This window comes from Hyperolius riggenbachi, chromosome 4 (assembly GCF_040937935.1).
Source record: "Hyperolius riggenbachi isolate aHypRig1 chromosome 4, aHypRig1.pri, whole genome shotgun sequence".
Lineage (NCBI taxonomy): Eukaryota > Metazoa > Chordata > Amphibia > Anura > Hyperoliidae > Hyperolius > Hyperolius riggenbachi.
In genome coordinates this window covers 329,649,818-329,669,391 of record NC_090649.1, presented here as the reverse complement: position 1 = coordinate 329,669,391, position 19,574 = coordinate 329,649,818, and the positions used below count along the sequence as shown (strand labels likewise).

General features: G+C 44.0%; 1 protein-coding gene across 5 annotated transcripts in view; it reads right to left on the bottom strand.

Annotated features, from left to right (window-relative positions):
- Positions 1–19,574, bottom strand: part of KIF25 (kinesin family member 25) — a 207,949-nt gene that overhangs the window by 72,998 nt on the left and 115,377 nt on the right. The window lies entirely within an intron of this gene.

The window sequence follows — 19,574 nt, the reverse complement described above, 5'->3', positions numbered from 1 at the left end:
ACCCCTGTAAAGCCTAAAGGTGCTCATTGGACTTTGGGCCCCTTAGCGCAGTTAGGCTGCAAAAAAGTACCACACATGTGGTATTGCCGTACTCAGGAGAAGTAGTATAATGTGTTTTGGGGTGTATTTTTACACATACCGATGCTGGGTGGGAGAAATATCTCTGTAAATGACAATTTGTTAATTTTTTTTACACACAATTGTCCATTTACAGAGATCTTTCTCCCACTCAGCATGGGTATGTGTGAAAATACACCCCAAAACACATTATACTACTTCTCCTGAGTACGGCGATACCACATGTGTGGCACTTTTTTGCACCCTAACTGCGCTAAGGGGCCCAAAGTCCAATGAGTACCTTTAGGATTTCACAGGTCATTTTGAGAAATTTAGTTTCAAGACTACTCCTCACGGTTTAGGGCCCCTAAAATGCCAGGACAGTATAGGAACCCCACAAATGACCCCATTTTAGAAAGAAGACACCCCAAGGTATTCCGTTAGTAGTACGGTGAGTTCATAGAAGATTTTATTTTTTGTCACAAGTTAGCGGAAAATGACACTTTGTGAAAAAAAACAATAAAAATCAATTTCCGCTAACTTGTGACAAAAAATAAAATCTTCTATGAACTCACCGTACTACTAACAGAATACCTTGGGGTGTCTTCTTTCTAAAATGGAGTCATTTGTGGGGTTCGTATACTGTCCTGGCATTTTAGGGGCCCTAAACCGTGAGGAGTAGTCTTAAAACAAAATTTCTCAAAATGACCTGTGAAATCCTAAAGGTACTCATTGGACTTTGGGGCCCTTAGTGCAGTTAGGGTGCAAAAAAGTGCCACACATGTGGTATTGCCGTACTCGGGAGAAGTAGTACAATGTGTTTTGGGGTGTATTTTTACACATACCCATGCTGGGTGGGAGAAATAACTCTGTAAATGGACAATTGTGTGTAAAAAAATCAAAAGATTGTCATTTACAGAGGTATTTCTCCCACCCAGCATGGGTATGTGTAAAAATACACCCCAAAACACATTAAACTACTTCTCCCGAGTACGGCAATACCACATGAATGTCACTTTTTTGCAGCCTAACTGCGCTAAGGGGCCCAAAGTCCAATGAGTACCTTTAGGATTTCACAGGTCATTTTTGTTTCAAGACTACTCCTCACGGTTTAGGGCCCCTAAAATGCCAGGGCAGTATAGGAACCCCACTAATGACCCCATTTTAGAAAGAAGACACCCCAAGGTATTCCGTTAGGAGTATGGTGAGTTCATAGAAGTTTTTATTTTTTTGTCACAAGTTAGCGGAAATTGATTTTAATTGTTTTTTTTCACAAAGTGTCATTTTCCGCTAACTTGTGACAAAAAATAAAATCTTCTATGAACTCACCATACTCCTAACGGAATACGTTTGGGTGTCTTCTTTCTAGAATGGGGTCATTTGTGGGGTTCCTATACTGCCCTGGCATTTTAGGGGCCCTAAACCGTGAGGAGTAGTCTTGAAACCAAATGTCGCAAAATGACCTGTGAAATCCTAAAGGTACTCATTGGACTTTGGGCCCCTTAGCGTACTTAGGGTGTAAAAAAGTGCCACATATGTGGTACCGCCGTACTCAGGAGAAGTAGTATAATGTGTTTTGGGGTGTATTTTTACACATACCCATGCTGGATGGGAGAAATATCTCTGTAAATGACAATTGTTTGATTTTTTTTTACACACAATTGTCCATTTACAGAGAGATTTCTCCCACCCAGCAAAACACATTATACTACTTCTCCTGAGTACGGCGATACCACATGTGTGACACTTTTTTGACAAAAAATAAAATCTTCTATGAACTCGTCATACACCTAACAGAATACATTGGGGTGTCTTTTTTCTAAAATGGGGTCAGTTTGTGGGGTTCCTATACCGCCCTGGCATTTTACGGGCCCAAAACCGTGAGTAGTCTGGAAACCAAATGTCTCAAAATGACTGTTCAGGGGTATAAGCATCTGCAAATTTTGATGACAGGTGGTCAATGAGGGGGCGAATTTTGTGGAACCGGTCATATGCAGGGTGGCCTTTTTAGATGACAGGTTGTATTGGGCCTGATCTGATGGATAGGAGTGCTAGGGGGTGACAGGAGGTGATTGATGGGTGTCTCAGGGGGTGGTTAGAGGGGAAAATAGATGCAATCAATGCACTGGGGAGGTGATCGGAAGGGGGTCTGAGGGGGATCTGAGGGTTTGGCCGAGTGATCAGGAGCCCACACGGGGCAAATTAGGGCCTGATCTGATGGGTAGGTGTGCTAGGGGGTGACATGAGGTGATTGATGGGTGTCTCAAGGTGTGATTAGAGGGGGGAATAGATGCAAGCAATGCACTGGCGAGGTGATCAGGGCTGGGGCCTGAGGGCATTCTGAGGGTGTGGGCGGGTGATTGAGTGCCCTAGGGGCAGATAGGGGTCTAATCTGATAGGTAGCAGTGACAGGGGGTGATTGATGGGTAATTAGTGGGTGTTTACGGTAGAGAACAGATATAAACACTGCACTTGGGAGGTGATCTGACGTCAGATCTGCGGGCGAACTATTGGTGTGGGTGGGTGATCAGATTGCCCGCAAGGGGCAGGTTAGGGGCTGATTGATGAGTGGCAGTGACAGGGGATGATTGATGGGTGGCAGTGCCAGGGGGTGATTGATGGGTGGCAGTGACAGGGGGTGATTGATGGGTGATTGACAGGTGATTGACAGGTGATCAGTGGGTTATTACAGGGAAGCACAGATGTAAATATTGCACTGGCGAATTGATAAGGGGGGTCTGAGGGCAATCTGAGCGTGTAGGCGGGTGATTGGGTGCCCGCAAGGGGCAGATTAGGGTCTGATCTGATGCGTAACAGTGAAAGGTGGTGATAGGTGGTGATTGATGGGTGATTGATGGGTAATTAGTGGGTGTTTAGGGTAGATAACAGATGTAAACACTGCACTTGGGAGGTGATCTGACGTCGGATGTGCGGGCGATCTATTGGTGTGGGTGGGTGATCAGATTGCCCGCAAGGGGCAGGTTAGGGGCTGATTGATGGGTGGCAGTGACAGGGGGTGATTGATGGGTAATTGACAGGTGATTGACAGGTGATTGACAGGTGATCAGGGGGATAGATGCATACAGTACACACGGCGGAGGGGGGGTCTGGGGAGAATCTGAGGGGTGGGGGGGGGTGATCAGGAGGGGGCAGGGGGGGGAAAAAATAGCGTTTACAGATAGTGACAGGGAGTGATTGATGGGTGATTAGGGGGGTGATTGGGTGCAAACAGGGGTCTGGGGGGTGGGCAGGGGGGGGGGTCTGAGGGGTGCTGTGGGCGATCTGGGGCAGGGGGGGAGAAATCAGTGTGCTTGGGTGCGACATAGGGTGGCTGCAGCCTGCCCTGGTGGTCCCTCGGACATTGGGACCACCAGGGCAGGAGGCAGCCTGTATAATACACTTTGTAAACATTACAAAGTGTATTATACACTTTGTATGCGGCGATCGCGGGGTTAACATCCCGCCGGCGCTTCCGTATGGCCGGCGGGATGTTGCGGCGGGTGAGCGGAGACAGGCGCCGGCGGAGGATCGCGTCACGGATGACGCGATCGCTCCGCCCATGCCCTTACAAGGACCGCCGCCTCTGTGGGTGAGCTGGTCCTTGCGGGCTCCACTTCTCGGCCGCCCCTGTGCGTTAGGCGGTCGGGAAGTGGGTAAAACTCATTTATTTTATTTGCCCATTTGTCCCGGTTATTACACCATTTACATGATGTCCCTATTACAATTTATGGCGCCGATATTTTATTTATGAAGCAATGACCGCCGGCTATATGAGTGTCTGGGAGGGGGGGGGGGGCACACCCAAGATAATAAGGTCATTGCTTCATTGTGGACAGACCAGATTCGATCAGCTGGACAATTACTGTTGTTCTATCATTGAGATACCACAGCCCGGCGACCATATGGGCTTGAAAACCGCCATGGCCTGCACTCTCACCATGGTGCGCACCAGTCCAGCATGGCCATCACTATACAAACAGCTGTTTGCGGTGCGTTACACAGTGAGTTTGGTGTGTCAGTGTGAAGCAGTACTCTAATTACACTCCCTGATTGATGTATACACATGCAAGATGTTTTAAAGCACTTTAGGCCTCCAATTTAGCATGCAATCTGATTTCTGCCCTAAAAAAGCTGCTTTGCGTCAAATCCAGATTTTTCCCTGGGACTTTTGGCATCCATCCCACTCATCCATGCCCCTCTCCAGGTGTTAGACCCCTGGAAACATCTTTTCCATCACTTTGTGGCCAGCATAAATGTTTCTAGTTTTCAAAGTTCCCATCCCCATTGAAGTCTATTGCGGTTTGCGAAAGTTCGTGCAAACCGAAATTTTGCGGAAGTTCGTGTTCGAGGTTCGTGAACCGAAAATCAGAGGTTCAAGACATCTCTACTCTTAATCCTAGCCTACAAAGCTCTTCACAATCTCTCTCGCCAGTACATCTCCTCACACGTTTCAAGATACCAACCCAATCGCACTAACATTTTAGATCTGCACATGACCTACTTTTGTTTTGATTTGTAGTACTAGCTTGTCCTCTTATTTACTGCTAGTTAGCTAAGCTTGTGCTTGGTGCCAGATGGATATTGCAAGAGTCTATTGATTATGGACTTAACCACTTCCCGACAGCCGTATTGACAAATGGCGGCCGGGAAGTGGACCCCGCAAGGACCGCCGTATTGACAAATGGCGGCGGTCCTTGTAGGGGCATGGGCGGAGCAATCACGTCATCCGTGACGCCCTGCCCAGGCCCTCGATTGCCCTCATACCCCCCTCCTGATTACATCCCCTGCTCTTTGTTCACATCTGTCCTCCCCAGCAATCACTAACTGATCTGCGATCAGTAACACCCTGTGTCTGCCTCTCATAAGATCAGGACTCAGTCTGCCCCGTGCGGGCTCCTGATCAACCCCCCACCCCCTCAAATCGCCCTCAGCCCCCCCCCCCCCCCGTAATCACCGATTAAGTGCATTGTATTTGACTGTGCTGTGATTGTATTGATTGTGCTGCGCTTGTATTCGATTGTGCTGCGATTGTATTTGATTGTCCCGTGATCGGCTTCGATTGTCCCGTGATTGTTTGATTGCCTCTGAGACCCCACTTCCCACCAACCCCCACCCCACCACCACCCCCACCACCCATCACCTTCCGAGTGCATCAGATTTGATTGTGCTGCGCTTGTATTCGATTGTGCTGCGATTGTATTTGATTGTCCCGTGATCGGCTTCGATTGTCCCGTGATTGTTTAATTGCCTCTGAGACCCCACTTCCCGCCACACCCAACCCCACCCTCCCCCCCACCACACCCAACCCCACCCTCCCCACCACCACCTCCAACCACCACCTTCCGAGTGCATCAGATTTGCTTGTGCTGTGATTGGAGTCGATTGTGCTGTAATTGTATTTGATTGTCCCGTGATTGTTTGATTGCCTCTGAGACCCCACTTCCCACCAACCCCAATACCTCTCAAATACTCCCTTTTTGCCAGGTAGGAGCTCTTTTTTTCTGGGTAGTCTCGGAGGAAAACCCCATAAATTTAGCAATCCACAATGGCAAGAAGGGGGCTTTCCGATGAGGAGGTATACAGGTACATGGACCAGTCGGATGAGTTCTTTTGGGAAGAATCATCCGTCGAATCATCCGTCGAATCATCCGGGTCCGAATTTGAACCTGTGGAAAGCAGTGGTTCCCTGACCGAAAGTGATGACGAGGCTTTGGTCCCAGCTAGAGCCAGGCGTACCAGACCCCATGTCGTTAGACCGCAGGTGGCGCAGGATCCGCCTCAAGGGCAGCAGGGTGGTGCTAGCGCTGATGATAGTTTTCTTGGTGAGGCAGGCACCAGCAGCGCAGCATCTCCTGGACTTGGTACCAGTACTTCTGTAGACCCTGGCGAAGTGGTGAGCGCCAGCATGGAAGTTGAAACTGGTACGGTGGCAAGTGCAGTAGTACCCCCGTCGCAGCCACCAAGAAGAAGACGGGTACGTAGTACCCATAGACTCCCAGAGGTGCTGGCACATCCAGATTGGCAATCCCCTGATTCCGCCAAACCCGTAGTGCCCCCTTTCACCGCCCAGTCTGGAGTCCAGGTGGCGACAGCTCATCTAGGAACGGCCCTAGACTTTTTGCAGCTGTTCATCACCCAGGTTCTCTTGGACTTAATTGTGGTTGAGACCAACCGTAAAGCCACACAATTCATCACCGAGCACCCGGAGAGCATGTATGCCCAGCCTTTCGGGTGGAAACCAGTCCAAGTTTCCGACATTAAAATCTTTTTGGCCCTTATCCTTCACTTGGGACTAATGAAACAGAATGTATTGCGGTCGTATTGGTCTACGAACCCAGTACATCATGTTCCCTTGTACCCTGCTGCCATGTCCAGGACACGATTTGAGTCCATCCTGCGCTTCCTGCACTTCAACGATGACGAAACCTGTCATGAAAAGGGCCACCCTGCTTATGACCGGCTCCACAAAATTCGGCCCCTCATAGACCACCTGTCATCAACATTTGCAGATGCTTATATCCCTGAACAGAACATCTGCGTAGACGAGTCCCTCTTACGCTTTACCGGGCGCCTTGGCATCAAACAGTACATCCCAAGCAAGCGCGCCCGGTATGGGGTGAAACTGTATTAACTCTGTGAAAGGGCCACAGGCTATACATGTAGTTTTAGGGTCTATGAGGGAAAAGACTCAAAATTGGAGACGGTCGGATGCCCTGACTACCTGGTGAGCAGTGGAAAGGTTGTGTGGGACTTGGTGTCACCCTTGTTCCAGAAGGGGTACCATCTTTTTGTGGACAATTATTACACAAGTGTGGCCCTCTTTCAGCACTTAAAGTTAGAAGGAATCCGATGCTGTGGCACTGCGCGGCCTAGTCGCCAGGGCTTCCCCCAACGGCTCGTTACCACCAGACTTGAACGGGGGCAGAGGGCCGCCTTGCGTACTGAAGACCTGCTCGTGGTGAAATGGAGGTACAAGAGGGACGTTTACTTTCTGTCCACCATTCACACAGACACGACAGTCCAAATTCAACGGGCAACTAAGGTCATTGAAAAGCCCCTTGTCGTCCACGAATATAATGTCAACATAGGAGGGGTGGACTTCAATGACCAGAGGTTAGCGCCCTATTTAATTTCCCGGAAAACAAGACGCTGGTATAAGAAAGTGTCTTTTTATCTGATTCAATTGGCAGTTTACAACAGCTTTGTTCTCTACAGTAAGGCTGGGAGAACTGGATCTTTCCTTCAATTTCAGGAACAGATCATTCTGGACATCCTGTATCCAGGAGGTGCCAGGCCCCCCGCCCCCCCCCCCCCCCCCCCCCCGATGCAACTAGCCGACTGCATGGAAGGCATTACGCCTATCAGATTCCGTGTGCCCCAGGTCAACGCATCCGAAGAAAACGTTGTCGTGTCTGCAGCAGTGCTAGAAGAAGGAATGACACCAGTTTTTATTGGCCCAAATGTCCTGACCAGCCTGGCCTATGCGTAGGGGAGTGCTTTGAGAGGTACCACGAGCAGGTACACTATTAGAACCTAGGGGACTCCAGACATAGGAGTAGGCACACACTCAGTGGTCTTTCGTACATTGTCCTAGGTGGAGGAGAGGTAAGCTTGAAAACAAAAAAAACGGGTAAGCATAAAAGTCGGAAGAAGGATCCGTTTCCATGCTTAATATTGCTGATCTGTCCTGGGTTGGCGATATAAGACGGCATGTTTGAATTTCCCTTGAGTGTGGGCACCTCCGGTTTATATGTGATTTACTTTGGGCCTATGATGATGCTTTAATGCCGCACAGAGTCATCTCTATTGGCAGGCATATTGCTGTATCCTACAGGCATAATGCTGTATACTAAAGTTCTGAGGCCCAGTCACATAAGTTGGTGGCTCACCCTGAGTGCAGGGTGGCACGGGGTGTCTCTCTCCTGAGGTTATCACTGCCGTTGATGTGGAGGAAGATCTGCCATTGATGTGGAGCAAGGTATGTTTGCCGTTCATTTTTCCTTTCAGCCCAGAGTGCATTACTTGTATACCCAATATAAGGAGTATAGCAGAAACTCCTAATACTGGCCATACATGTAATGATTGCAGAGACCCTAAAATGCCAGGACAGACTCCACAAATGACCCCATTTTGGAAAGAGGACACCCTAAAGTATTATGTGAGGTGCACGGTGAGTTCATAAAAGATTTTAGTTTTTGTCACAAGTTAGCAGAATTTTTTTTTTTTTAACAAAGTGTCATTTTCCGTTAACTTGTGACAAAAAATAAAATTTTCAATTACCTCACCATTCCCCTCATGGAATACCTTGTTGTGTATTCTTTCCAAAATGGGGTCATTTGTGGGGTTTGTTAACTGTCCTGGCAAGTGGGCGGGGTGCTAAATTTTGAGCACCCCTGTAAAGCCTAAAGGTACTCATTGGACTCTGGGCTCCTTAGCGCAGTTAGGGTGCAAAAAAGTGCCACACATGTGGTATCGCCGTACTCGGGAGAAGTAGTACTATGTGTTCTAGGGTGTATTTTTACACATACCCATGCTGGGTGGGAGAAATACCTCTGTAAATGACAATATTTTGATTTTTTTTACACACAATTGTCCATTTACAGAGTTTTTTCTCCCACCCAGCATGGGTATGTGTAAAAATACACCTCGAAACACATTGTAATACTTCTCCCGAGTACGGCGATACCACATGTGTGGCACTTTTTTGCACCCTAACTGCGCTAAGGGGCCCAGAGTCCAATGAGTACCTTTAGGATTTCACAGGTCATTTTGAGAAATTTTGTTTCAAGACTACTCCTCATGGTTTAGGGCCCCTAAAATGCCAGGACAGTATAGGAACCACACAAATGACTCCATTTTAGAAAGAAGACACCCCAAGGTATTCCGTTAGTAGTACGGTGAGTTCATAGAAGATTTTATTTTTTGTCACAAGTTAGCGGAAATTGATTTTTATTGGTTTTTTTCACAAAGTGTCATTTTCCGCTAACTTGTGACAAAAAATAAAATCTTCTATGAACTCACCATACTCCTAACGGAATACCTTGGGGTGTCTTCTTTCTAAAATGGGGTCATTTGTGGGTTCCTATACTGCCCTGGCATTTTAGGGGCCCTAAACCGTGAGGAGTAGTCTTGAAACCAAATTTCTCAAAATGACCTGTGAAATCCTAAAGGTACTCATTGGACTTTGGGCCCCTTAGCGCAGTTAGGGTGCAAAAAAAGTGCCACACATGTGGTATTGCCGTACTCGGGAGAAGTAGTATAATGTGTTTTGGGGTGTATTTTTACACATACCCATGCTGGGTGGGAGAAATATCTCTGTAAATGACAATCTTTTGATTTTTTTTACACACAATTGTCCATTTACAGAGTTATTTCTCCCACCCAGCATGGGTATGTGTAAAAATACACCCCAAAACACATTGTACTACTTCTCCCGAGTACGGCGATACCACATGTGTGGCACTTTTTTGCACCCTAACTGCGCTAAGGGGCCCAAAGTCCAAAGAGTACCTTTAGGATTTCACAGGTCATTTTGAGAAATTTTGTTTCAAGACTACTCCTCGCGGTTTAGGGCCCCTAAAATGCCAGGACAGTATAGGAACCCCACAAATGACTCCATTTTAGAAAGAAGACACCCCAAGGTATTCCGTTAGTAGTATGGCGAGTTCATAGAAGATTTTATTTTTTGTCACAAGTTAGCGGAAATTGATTTTTATTGTTTTTTTTTTTCACAAAGTGTCATTTTCCGCTAACGTGTGACAAAAAATTAAATCTTCTATGAACTCACCATACTCCTAACGGAATACCTTGGGGTGTCTTCTTTCTAAAATTGGGTCATTTGTGGGGTTCCTATACTGCCCTGGCATTTTAGGGGCCCTAAAACGTGAGGAGTAGTCTTGAAACTAAATGTCTCAAAATGACCTGTGAAATCCTAAAGGTACTCATTGGACTTTGGGCCCCTTAGCGCAGTTAGGGTGCAAAAAAAGTGCCACACATGTGGCATCGCCGTACTCAGAAGAAGTAGTATAATGTGTTTTGGGGTGTATTTTTACATATACTCATGCTGAGTGGGAGAAATCTTTAGGCTTTACAGGGGTGCTTACAATTTAGCACCCCCCAAAATGTCAGGACAGTAAACACACCCCACAAATGACCCCATTTTGGAAAGTAGACACTTCAAGGTATTCAGAGAGGGGCATGGTGAGTCCGTGGCAGATTTCATTTTTTTGTCGCAAGTTAGAAGAAATGGAAACTGTTTTGTTTTTTTTTTTGTCACAAAGTGTCATTTTCCGCTTACTTGTGACAAAACATAATATCTTTTATGAACTCACTATGCCTCTCAGTGAATACTTTGGGATGTCTTCTTTCCAAAATGGGGTCATTTGGGGGGTATTTATACTATCCTGGAATTCTAGCCCCTCATGAAACATGACAGGGGGTCAGAAAAGTCGTAGATGCTTGAAAATGGGAAAATTCACTTTTTGCACCATAGTTTGTAAACGCTATAACTTTTACCCAAACCAATAAATATAGGCTGAATGGGTTTTTTTTAATCAAAAACATTTTTGTCCACATTTTTCGCACTGCATGTATACAGAAATTTTACTTTATTTGAAAAATGTCAGCACAGAAAGTTAAAAAAATATTTTTTTTGCCAAAAATTCATGTCTTTTTTGATGAATATAATAAAAAGTAAAAATCGCAGCAGCAATCAAATAGCACCAAAAGAAAGCTTTATTAGTGACAAGAAAAGGAGCCAAAATTCATTTAGGTGGTAGGTTGTATGAGCGAGCAATAAACCGTGAAAGCTGCAGTGGTCTGAATGGAAAAAAAGTGCCTGGTCCTTAAGGGGTGTTTATTAATGTCAACCCTGGAGTGAATGGAAGATTGCATAAAAAATGGCTATGAGATTCTGTACACAATGGTACAGCATAAAGGTGTTCATCACCTTTTTTTTTTTTTTTTTTTTAGCAGAATGATATGAAGCAGGAAGACTATTCCTGACACCATACATTCACCATAGCAAAAGTACGTGCATTACTCAAGCGTCACACTCACTCACTAGAGCACTGATTCAATGGCGCTGGGTATAGTGGTTAAAACCACATCTTTATGATTATTATTATTATTGATTTATAAAGAGCCAACGTATTCCGTGGTATTGTACAAAGTAAGAAACAAACATGCGGTACATCAATATAGACAATGGTATACTTCAACAACAAAATACAGAATTGTTAATTTGGTGGCTGGATAGTGTACTGTACAGAGATATCCACAAAAACAGTTTTTCACTGCTTTTATTTAACTTTTTTTTTTGTTTATTAAGATCCTGGGTGTAGTTTGGCAGGGTTTCAATTATTTTGTACACATTGAGCAGGGACTAGCAATAAGGCTCTGCTTGAGGGATTGTTGAAATCTGTGTTTACAGGGAATGATTACCTGGTGGCCCTTCCTAGCTCCTCTTTCACTACCTCATTGTGGATGTTGATGGTATAGATCAAGTAGTGTGGACAGCAACCAAAGACCTGCTCTGTCCAATAACACTGCAATGTTGTCTCAATAGGAAAAGGAAGTACAAGACCCATCTAGCCAGGAACTTTAAATATACAGTAGTAATTGTAAAAAGTACATAGCATGCAAAGCACATAGCAGTACACAGTGGTGTAGCAATAATGCAGAGGTAGTGACCGCACCAGGGCCCTTTGACCAGACAGAGGGGCCCTCTTCAACTGCTTTATCAGCTCTTTATTGTTGCTATGCTGGTAATTACCTTTATATGTGCATTGATGAATTGTATAGATAATAGACTGTTCTCCTCCCGGGCTTACATTTCTCTGACACTGCTGCGGTCCTTAGCAGATTTTAGAGTTCTATATCAATTGTTATATATAGAGCACTTGAGGGGCCCAATGTAAAGTCACACTGCAACCCAGAGCTCCCAAGCTACACCACTGGCAGTACATTTATAACTTAGTGCAAAATTTACTATCCATTTAAAAATTAAGTTGAGCTAAGCTCAAAATGAAACTGTGGATCTTAAAACAGCGAACAATGATTGGGCTTAATAGCTTCGAAATCATTAAACCTACGTTGAGTCCATCTGGCCTGTTTTGTTCACATTTAATTTGTCTAATCATTTTTGACCATATGCTCATTCAGCTTCCAATGTGTACTTACAGTTTATATGTATTCTCTTTGTCATCACGCTTCATTGTGTACACAGCGCAAAATATACATTTTATAAATGTCACTTCTATCTTTGACCTACGAGCTGTGGGGGGATGGGGGCAACTTTGAGACTTTATACAGTCTTTAGAAATCCTTTTCAATTTGTAAAATGTTGTTAGCAATTCTTCCTTTTCCAGCAAATATTGTATTGTCTATAACACTACACAAATAAACTTGTTCCTTAAGATTTATGCTTTCTTCCAACATTTTATTTATTCTGCATGAGGTGAGAGTGATATGGAGGCTACCATATGTATTTCCTTTCAAACAATACCAGTTGCCTGGCTATACTGCTGATCCTCTGACTCTAATAATTTTAGCCATAGACCCTGAAAAAAAGCATGCAGCAGACCAGGTGTTTCTGACAATATTGTCAAAACTGACAAATTAGTTGCATGCTTGTTTCTGGTGTTATTCAGACACTACTGCAGCCAACTAGAACAGCATGGCTGCCAAGCAACTAGTAGTGTTTAAAGGAAATAAATATGGCAGCTTCCATATCTCTCTCACCTCGGGTTCACTTTAAAACATTCCTGTTTATGGTCTGTGAATCTTTGCTCCCAGTATATGCAGTCCTGAGAGTAAATATATTATCTCTACTGTAAATACAAATGAGATGTTTTGTTTTGTTTCCAGTATGTGTGTATTTTATATAGCTTAAATAAAATCATGTTCTGAGCACGCTTCCACATATATTCTCTATACACACATTTTAATAAGATGCCGTAATGATACAGGTGGTACGATTCCAATTGTCACATAGTTACATAGTTACATAGTTATTTTGGTTGAAAAAAGACATACGTCCATCGAGTTCATCCAGTACAAAGTACAACTCCAGCCTGCTCCCTCACATATCCCTGTTGATCCAGAGGAAGGCGAAAAAACCCTTACAAGGCATGGTCCAATTAGCCCTTAAAGGGAAAAATTCCTTCCCGCCTCCAGATGGCAATCAGATAAAATCCCTGGATCAACATCATTAGGCATTACCTAGTAATTGTAGCCATGGATGTCTTTCAACGCAAGGAAAGCATCTAAGCCCCCTTTAAATGCAGGTATAGAGTTTGCCATAATGACTTCCTGTGGCAATGCATTCCACATCTTAATCACTCTTACTGTAAAGAACCCTTTCCTAAATAAATGGCTAAAACGTTTTTCCTCCATGCGCTGATCATGTCCTCTAGTCCTTAAAGAAGGCCTAGGGACAAAAAGCTCATCCGCCAAGCTATTATATTGCCCTCTGATGTATTTATACATGTTAATTAGATCCCCTGTAAGGCGTCTTTTCTCTAGACTAAATAAACACAGTTTATCTAACCTTCCTTGATAAGTGAGATCTTCCATCCCACGTCTAGGAATAAGTCACTGAGCTGCTACTTGTTCAGCTTCGGTGCCTAAAATAAAGGCAAAAGGCAGAAAAGAGCTGGCTTTTTTTTTTTTTTTAATAAGAGCACACATCCAATCAAAGATAATCTTCACTGCTGACTAATGCTGGATACACACTGTGCATTCCCGCACTCGATTTACCGCTCCCGTAAATTCCCGTCGATTCGTTTATTTCCAACATGTCCGATTTGAATTACGATAAATCGTTAGGTCGATTCGCATGTAAAGTATGCCAAATCGACCTAACAATCCATCGAAATGCAAATCGGACATGTTGGAAATAAACGAATCGACGGGAATCGAGCGGGAAATCGAGTGCGGGATCGCACCGTGTGTATCCAGCATAATAATGCTTTGAACTTTGCAGTGAAGGCTGTCCCATTGTCTCCTACTGCTGTCAAGTCATTATAGCTTAGCAAAGGCTCCTTTCATTGTTCCTGGCCTACTGTTTGCTGAGCCAAAGAAAAGTCCATGCAGTGGCTGAATCAGATAAAAAACATTCTACATCATGATTTATTTTAAATGTATGTTACAGTTATTAATATGTAGGAAAGCTCAACATTCACCCTAATTTTAACAAAATATATAGAAAAGACATCAGGCAAAAAAAAAAAAAGCAAAACTGTACTTGCCACAGCCACACAAAACCCTTCACTCCAAACCTTCCAAACAGAAGACATTTTTTTAATTCAGAATTAGCCAAAGTTTCCGTCTCTTTAAAGTGACCCAGAGATGAGCATAAGGAAAGATTTCATACTCACCCGGGGCTCCCTCCAGCCCCATAGGCTCGTCTGAGTTCCACGCCGCCCTCCCTCGATCTGCCGTACAGCCATGATCAGCCCACGTAACAGTTCAGTCGCGTCCAGTCTGGGTCTTCTGCGCATGGTGCACTTTAAAGTCTAATAAATGTTTTTCTTCTTGTGGTTCTGGCCTATGGGTTGTGACAGCCTCTGTGATGACTCCTCTACTCCCTTTCTGGGTGGCCTCTGGGATGCAGTCATCTCTGGCATGGTCTCTACACTGGTCATTCATACTCATTTGTAAGCTCAGTCCTTGCTATTAGTTGAGTAACGTTATTGCCATCCCTGTCACTGTATGTGACACATATCTTTACTTCGGATACAGCCCTTTCTTTTCCTTTGAGTATTAAAAGATCTGCATACCATGTCTGTTAATATTCAGCATGGTAGCCTGATATGAGGACACTCAACACTTATGCTGGGTACATGTGATGCTATTTCCCATCTGAGATACGGGAATCGGACAATTACTTCCATCATGTCAGATCTGCTCCTGTTCGATAACAGAGACAATTTTCCTGTGATAACTTTGTAAAATCAATCCTGAGGGTTGTGATTGCACCGATCTATTACTGAGATGTGTGGCCTGATGGATAGATGAGTTGGGAACACTCGCGCCACATGGGTTGAAATGTTATTTATAACTATTGGCTGCTCTTATATCTACCTGTAATAGTGCAACTTAGTGAGGTGCCCGCCCATGTGTGGGTGTGTTTTATCAGAGTGTTCTGTATTTAATCCACTGGGCACTTGAGAAAGGGCGAACCAACCCGACATGTCATGGCCGTATTCTGGTTGTTACTCTGCTTGGCAATAAAACTGAAAAATACAATAGCGGTTGAGTACTGGTCTTTACTAAATTGTGGATCTTTTGGGGAGTGGTGGTCTCTTTGCTTCCAGGAGCTCCCAGCTGAAAAGCGTGAGGGTCTGCTGGAATATTGTGCCTTTTGATCTTGCAGGGTCACATCACGATCTTTAAAGTGCAGCATTTGGAAAATAAAAGTGCACGGTGGAGTGTGCAGTGGGTTAGGCCTCATCGGCATTCATGTGTCTGTTCTACCGCCAAAATCTGTGTTAAGGAGGCCTTCGGAAGGAGCTTTTTAAGCAGGGCTTCTATAAACCCAATCAGATCCTTACCTTCAGCCCCTTCAGACAAACAGACCAGCCATATATTGCCCTGTCTATTGTAATTCTTCAGCAAGAGTCTTCAGCTCTGGCTGCCAGTTTTGTTACGATGTCTTGCAGCTCTTGGATCTCCCTGCCCGGTTTCACAGAAGTATCCTCCAGGCTACTAATCTGGCCTTCACCCTGTTCCACAAGTTGTTAATATCCTGCCGGAACAGGGAGAATCAGACCTCCAGGTTGTCAAAGCTGCCTATCAGGGCAGCCTGACAGGTTTGGATGGCCTCCATAAGTTACAGAACTCCCACCATCTCCATCTAATTCTCTGGCTTTCTCCACTATGTCTGCCATCGTCTGAATGCCATGTGCTGACAAGATGGTTCCACAGGGTCCTCAAGGGGTCTCGGTCACATCTGGACATACTAGGTGACTGAGGGAGAGGTGAGCAGTGTTTTCATGCCCAGGAATAGCGCTGTGTACATAAAAGTCAGATGAAACTGCCGCGGACAGCAGCTCTATCCCATGCATCCACTCAGGCTGCCATCTTGCTCTGCCCTCCTGGTAGTGATATTTTTGATCAGTGATTATTTTTGGCCAAGGACTTGCCTTCATCCCTGTACTAACACCGCTATTCAAACTATCCTTCTCCACTGGCATCTTTCCATGCTCTCTTAAAAAGGCTGTTGTGACATCATTACTTAAAAAAAAATCTCTAAATCCCACTGAGCTTGCTAACTACCACCCTGTGTCACTTCTCCCATTCGCATCCAAATTACCTGAACGCCATATTATGTACATACTGAACTAAGCCATTATTTAGCTGCTAACTCCCTGCTTGATCAGTTCTAGCCTGACTTTTGCTCTAACCACTCCAAAAAAGAAAAAGCCCTTACTAAAGTAGCCAATGATCATCTTGATCCAAAGCCATTATTCCATACTCATCCTCGATCTATCATCAGTATTTAATACTGTTGAACACACCTTACTCCTACAGATACTTTAATCTATAGGTATAAAAGGGCCTTGCTCTCACCTGGATATCTTCCTGGAAGATCTTTCACAGTCTTTTACTCGGATCAGATCTCATCTCCCCATCTTTTATCTGTGGGGGTACTTAAAGGCTCTGTCCTTGGCCCCTTCTCTTTTCCATCTACATGCATGGTCTTGGCAACTTAACCACTTAATGGCAAGCTGACTTATAAAAATGTTCTGCTAGAGCCTCTTAATGGCTCCAGGACGTTTTTATAAGTCAGACAGTGCTGCTGCCGCTGTGCGCGTGCACTTGCACACCCCCCGCATGTGCACGTGCGTGCTCCCACACGTGCACGTGCATTCCCGTGCACATGAAAATAGTGAAAAGAACACATCAAACAAAAAATACACCTTTATTTCCAAATACTATATTGTCAGCATACTTTGTACTAGGGACATAATTAAAATCTTGTGATAACCAGAACAAATGGGCAGATAAAATGTGTGGGTTTTATGCACAGTAGCAGTGTTTATATTAAAACTATAGGGGATGAAATTGGAGAAATATTGTATGTTTTCATTTTTCCTTGTTTTTCCCTTTAAAATGCATAGAAAATAAAGTAATTACTGAAAACAAATATCAACCCCAAAAAGCCCAATTTGTGGTGAAAAAAACAAGATATAGATCATTTCATTGTGATTAGTAGTGATTAAGCTATTGGCAAATGAAAGGGATGGGCACTCAAAGGTGAAAACCGCTCTTGCCCGTTAGGGTAAAAACGCCTTTGGGGTGAAGTGGATAATCAACTCATTTGGGTTTCAACACCACTTATATGCAGACGATACACAACTGTACCTTTCGGCCCCAGACCTTAACTCTTTACACGCGTTCCTGACTGCTTGTCTGTGATATCCTCGTTCATGACCTCTCGCTTCTTAAAGTTTAATATGAGTAAAATAGAACTAATCATTTTTCCACCGTCTCTGTCCACTTCTCTGCCTGATATAAAAATAAATGTTAATAACACTCCTATAACTTCAGTTCCCAAAGCACGGTGCTTAGGGTTAATATTTGACTCCTCTCTCTCCTTTATTCCTCACATTCACTTCCTAACCAGCTCCTGTTATCTCCAACTCAAAAACATCTCGCATCCAGTACAGTTGTGGACTACCAGACTGGCACTGCTCCAATATGTACTGAACTCAACTGCCCATCTCATTCATCTCTCTTCCCGCTCCTCCTCTGTTGCTTGGTCCTATTCTTTTCAATTTATTTATTAATGATCTAGTAGACGGAATACAGAGTAATGTAGCCATCTTTGCTGATGATACAAAATTATGCAGAATTAGCAACACGAAGATTGATTGATAGTGACATATTACAACAGGACATTGACAACATGGCCCTATGGGCAGGCACATGGCATATGAAATTTAATGTTGATAAATGTAAAGTCATGTACCTTGGACGTACCAATGGTAGATCACCATATAAAATAAATGGCATACAGCTGGGAACATCAGACTTGGAGAACGACTTAGGAATACTGGTCAATAACAAGTTAGGTAAGCGTATACAATGCCAAGCAGCGGTAGCTAAAGCAAATAAAATTCTGGGATGCATAAAAAGGGAAATAATATCTTGAGATGCTAGTGTACTACTCTCTCTGTATAAATCACTTGTGAGCCCACATCTGGAGTATGGAATACAGTTTTGGGCACCACTCTATAGAAAGGACATTGACCTTCTTAAATGGGTGCAAAGACGGGCAACTAAATTAATCAGAGGGATGGATGATCTCACTTACTGAAAAGGGTTGGACAAACTGGGGTGTTTTTTTTGCTTGGAACAAAGGCGACTAAGAGGTGACCTGATTAACAGGTATAAGTACACCAGAGAGCAATACAAAAGCTTGGCAGATGAGCTTTTTGTCCCTAGGGTTGTACGACGGACAAGGGGACATGATTTTTTGCCATCTATTTAGAAAGGAGTCCTTCACAGTGAGAGTGGTTAAAATCTGGAACATCTGGAACATCTTACCTCAGGAAGTCGTTCTGGCAAACTCTATATCTGCATTTAAAGAGGGCTTGGATGCTTTCCTTGCATTGAAGGGCATCCACAGCTATAAATATTAGGTAATTCTTGGAATAGTTGATCCAGGGATTTATCTGACTGCCTCCTGGAGTTGGGAAGGATTTTTTCCCTTTTAAGGCTAATTGGCCAATGCCTTGTAAGGATTTTTTGCCTTCCCCTGGATCAACTGGGATATGTGCAGGTTCAGGATGGTGTTTTATTTTTATTTTTTTTTCTAGTTGGATTTGATGGACGAATGTCTTTTTTCAACCAAACTAACTTACAAAGCTCTCCACAATGTCTCTTGTGTACATCTCCTCACTAGTTTTCAGATACCAACCCAACCGCAATCTCAGATCTGCACATGACCTATTATCCTCCACCTCCTCACATTCACATATACAAGATTTCGCACGTGCTTCACCCCTCCTCTGTAATCCTCTGCCACAACACATCCATCACTCCCCAACCTTTGATATCTTTAAATGTGCCCTTGGAACTCACTTTTTTTCGGTCATGCATACGCTCTACCTTAGGCCAGTGCACCTTGCAAAGTTATACTGCCTACCAGATAACCTAAAATACACTGCCTCTAGGTATGAATATTATATACTAGCAAGAAGTTTTAAATCAGGATGATACCACAACTCTTGTTTCCCCTCTATTCCTTTAGATTGTAAGCTTGCAAGGGCAGAGCTCTCTCACCCATTTGTGTCTTGGATTTTGTTACACATTTATTTATATTAAATCACTGTTATTACCAGTTCTGTACTTTGTACCGATTCTGTGTTTTGTACCAACTCTGTATTTTGTACACTGGTGTATACCATTGTCTGTATTATTATGTACCCCATGTTTGTTCTTCCTTTGTACAGTGCCACAGAATATGTTGGCGCTTCATAAATCAATAGTAATAATAGTATCAAATGTTT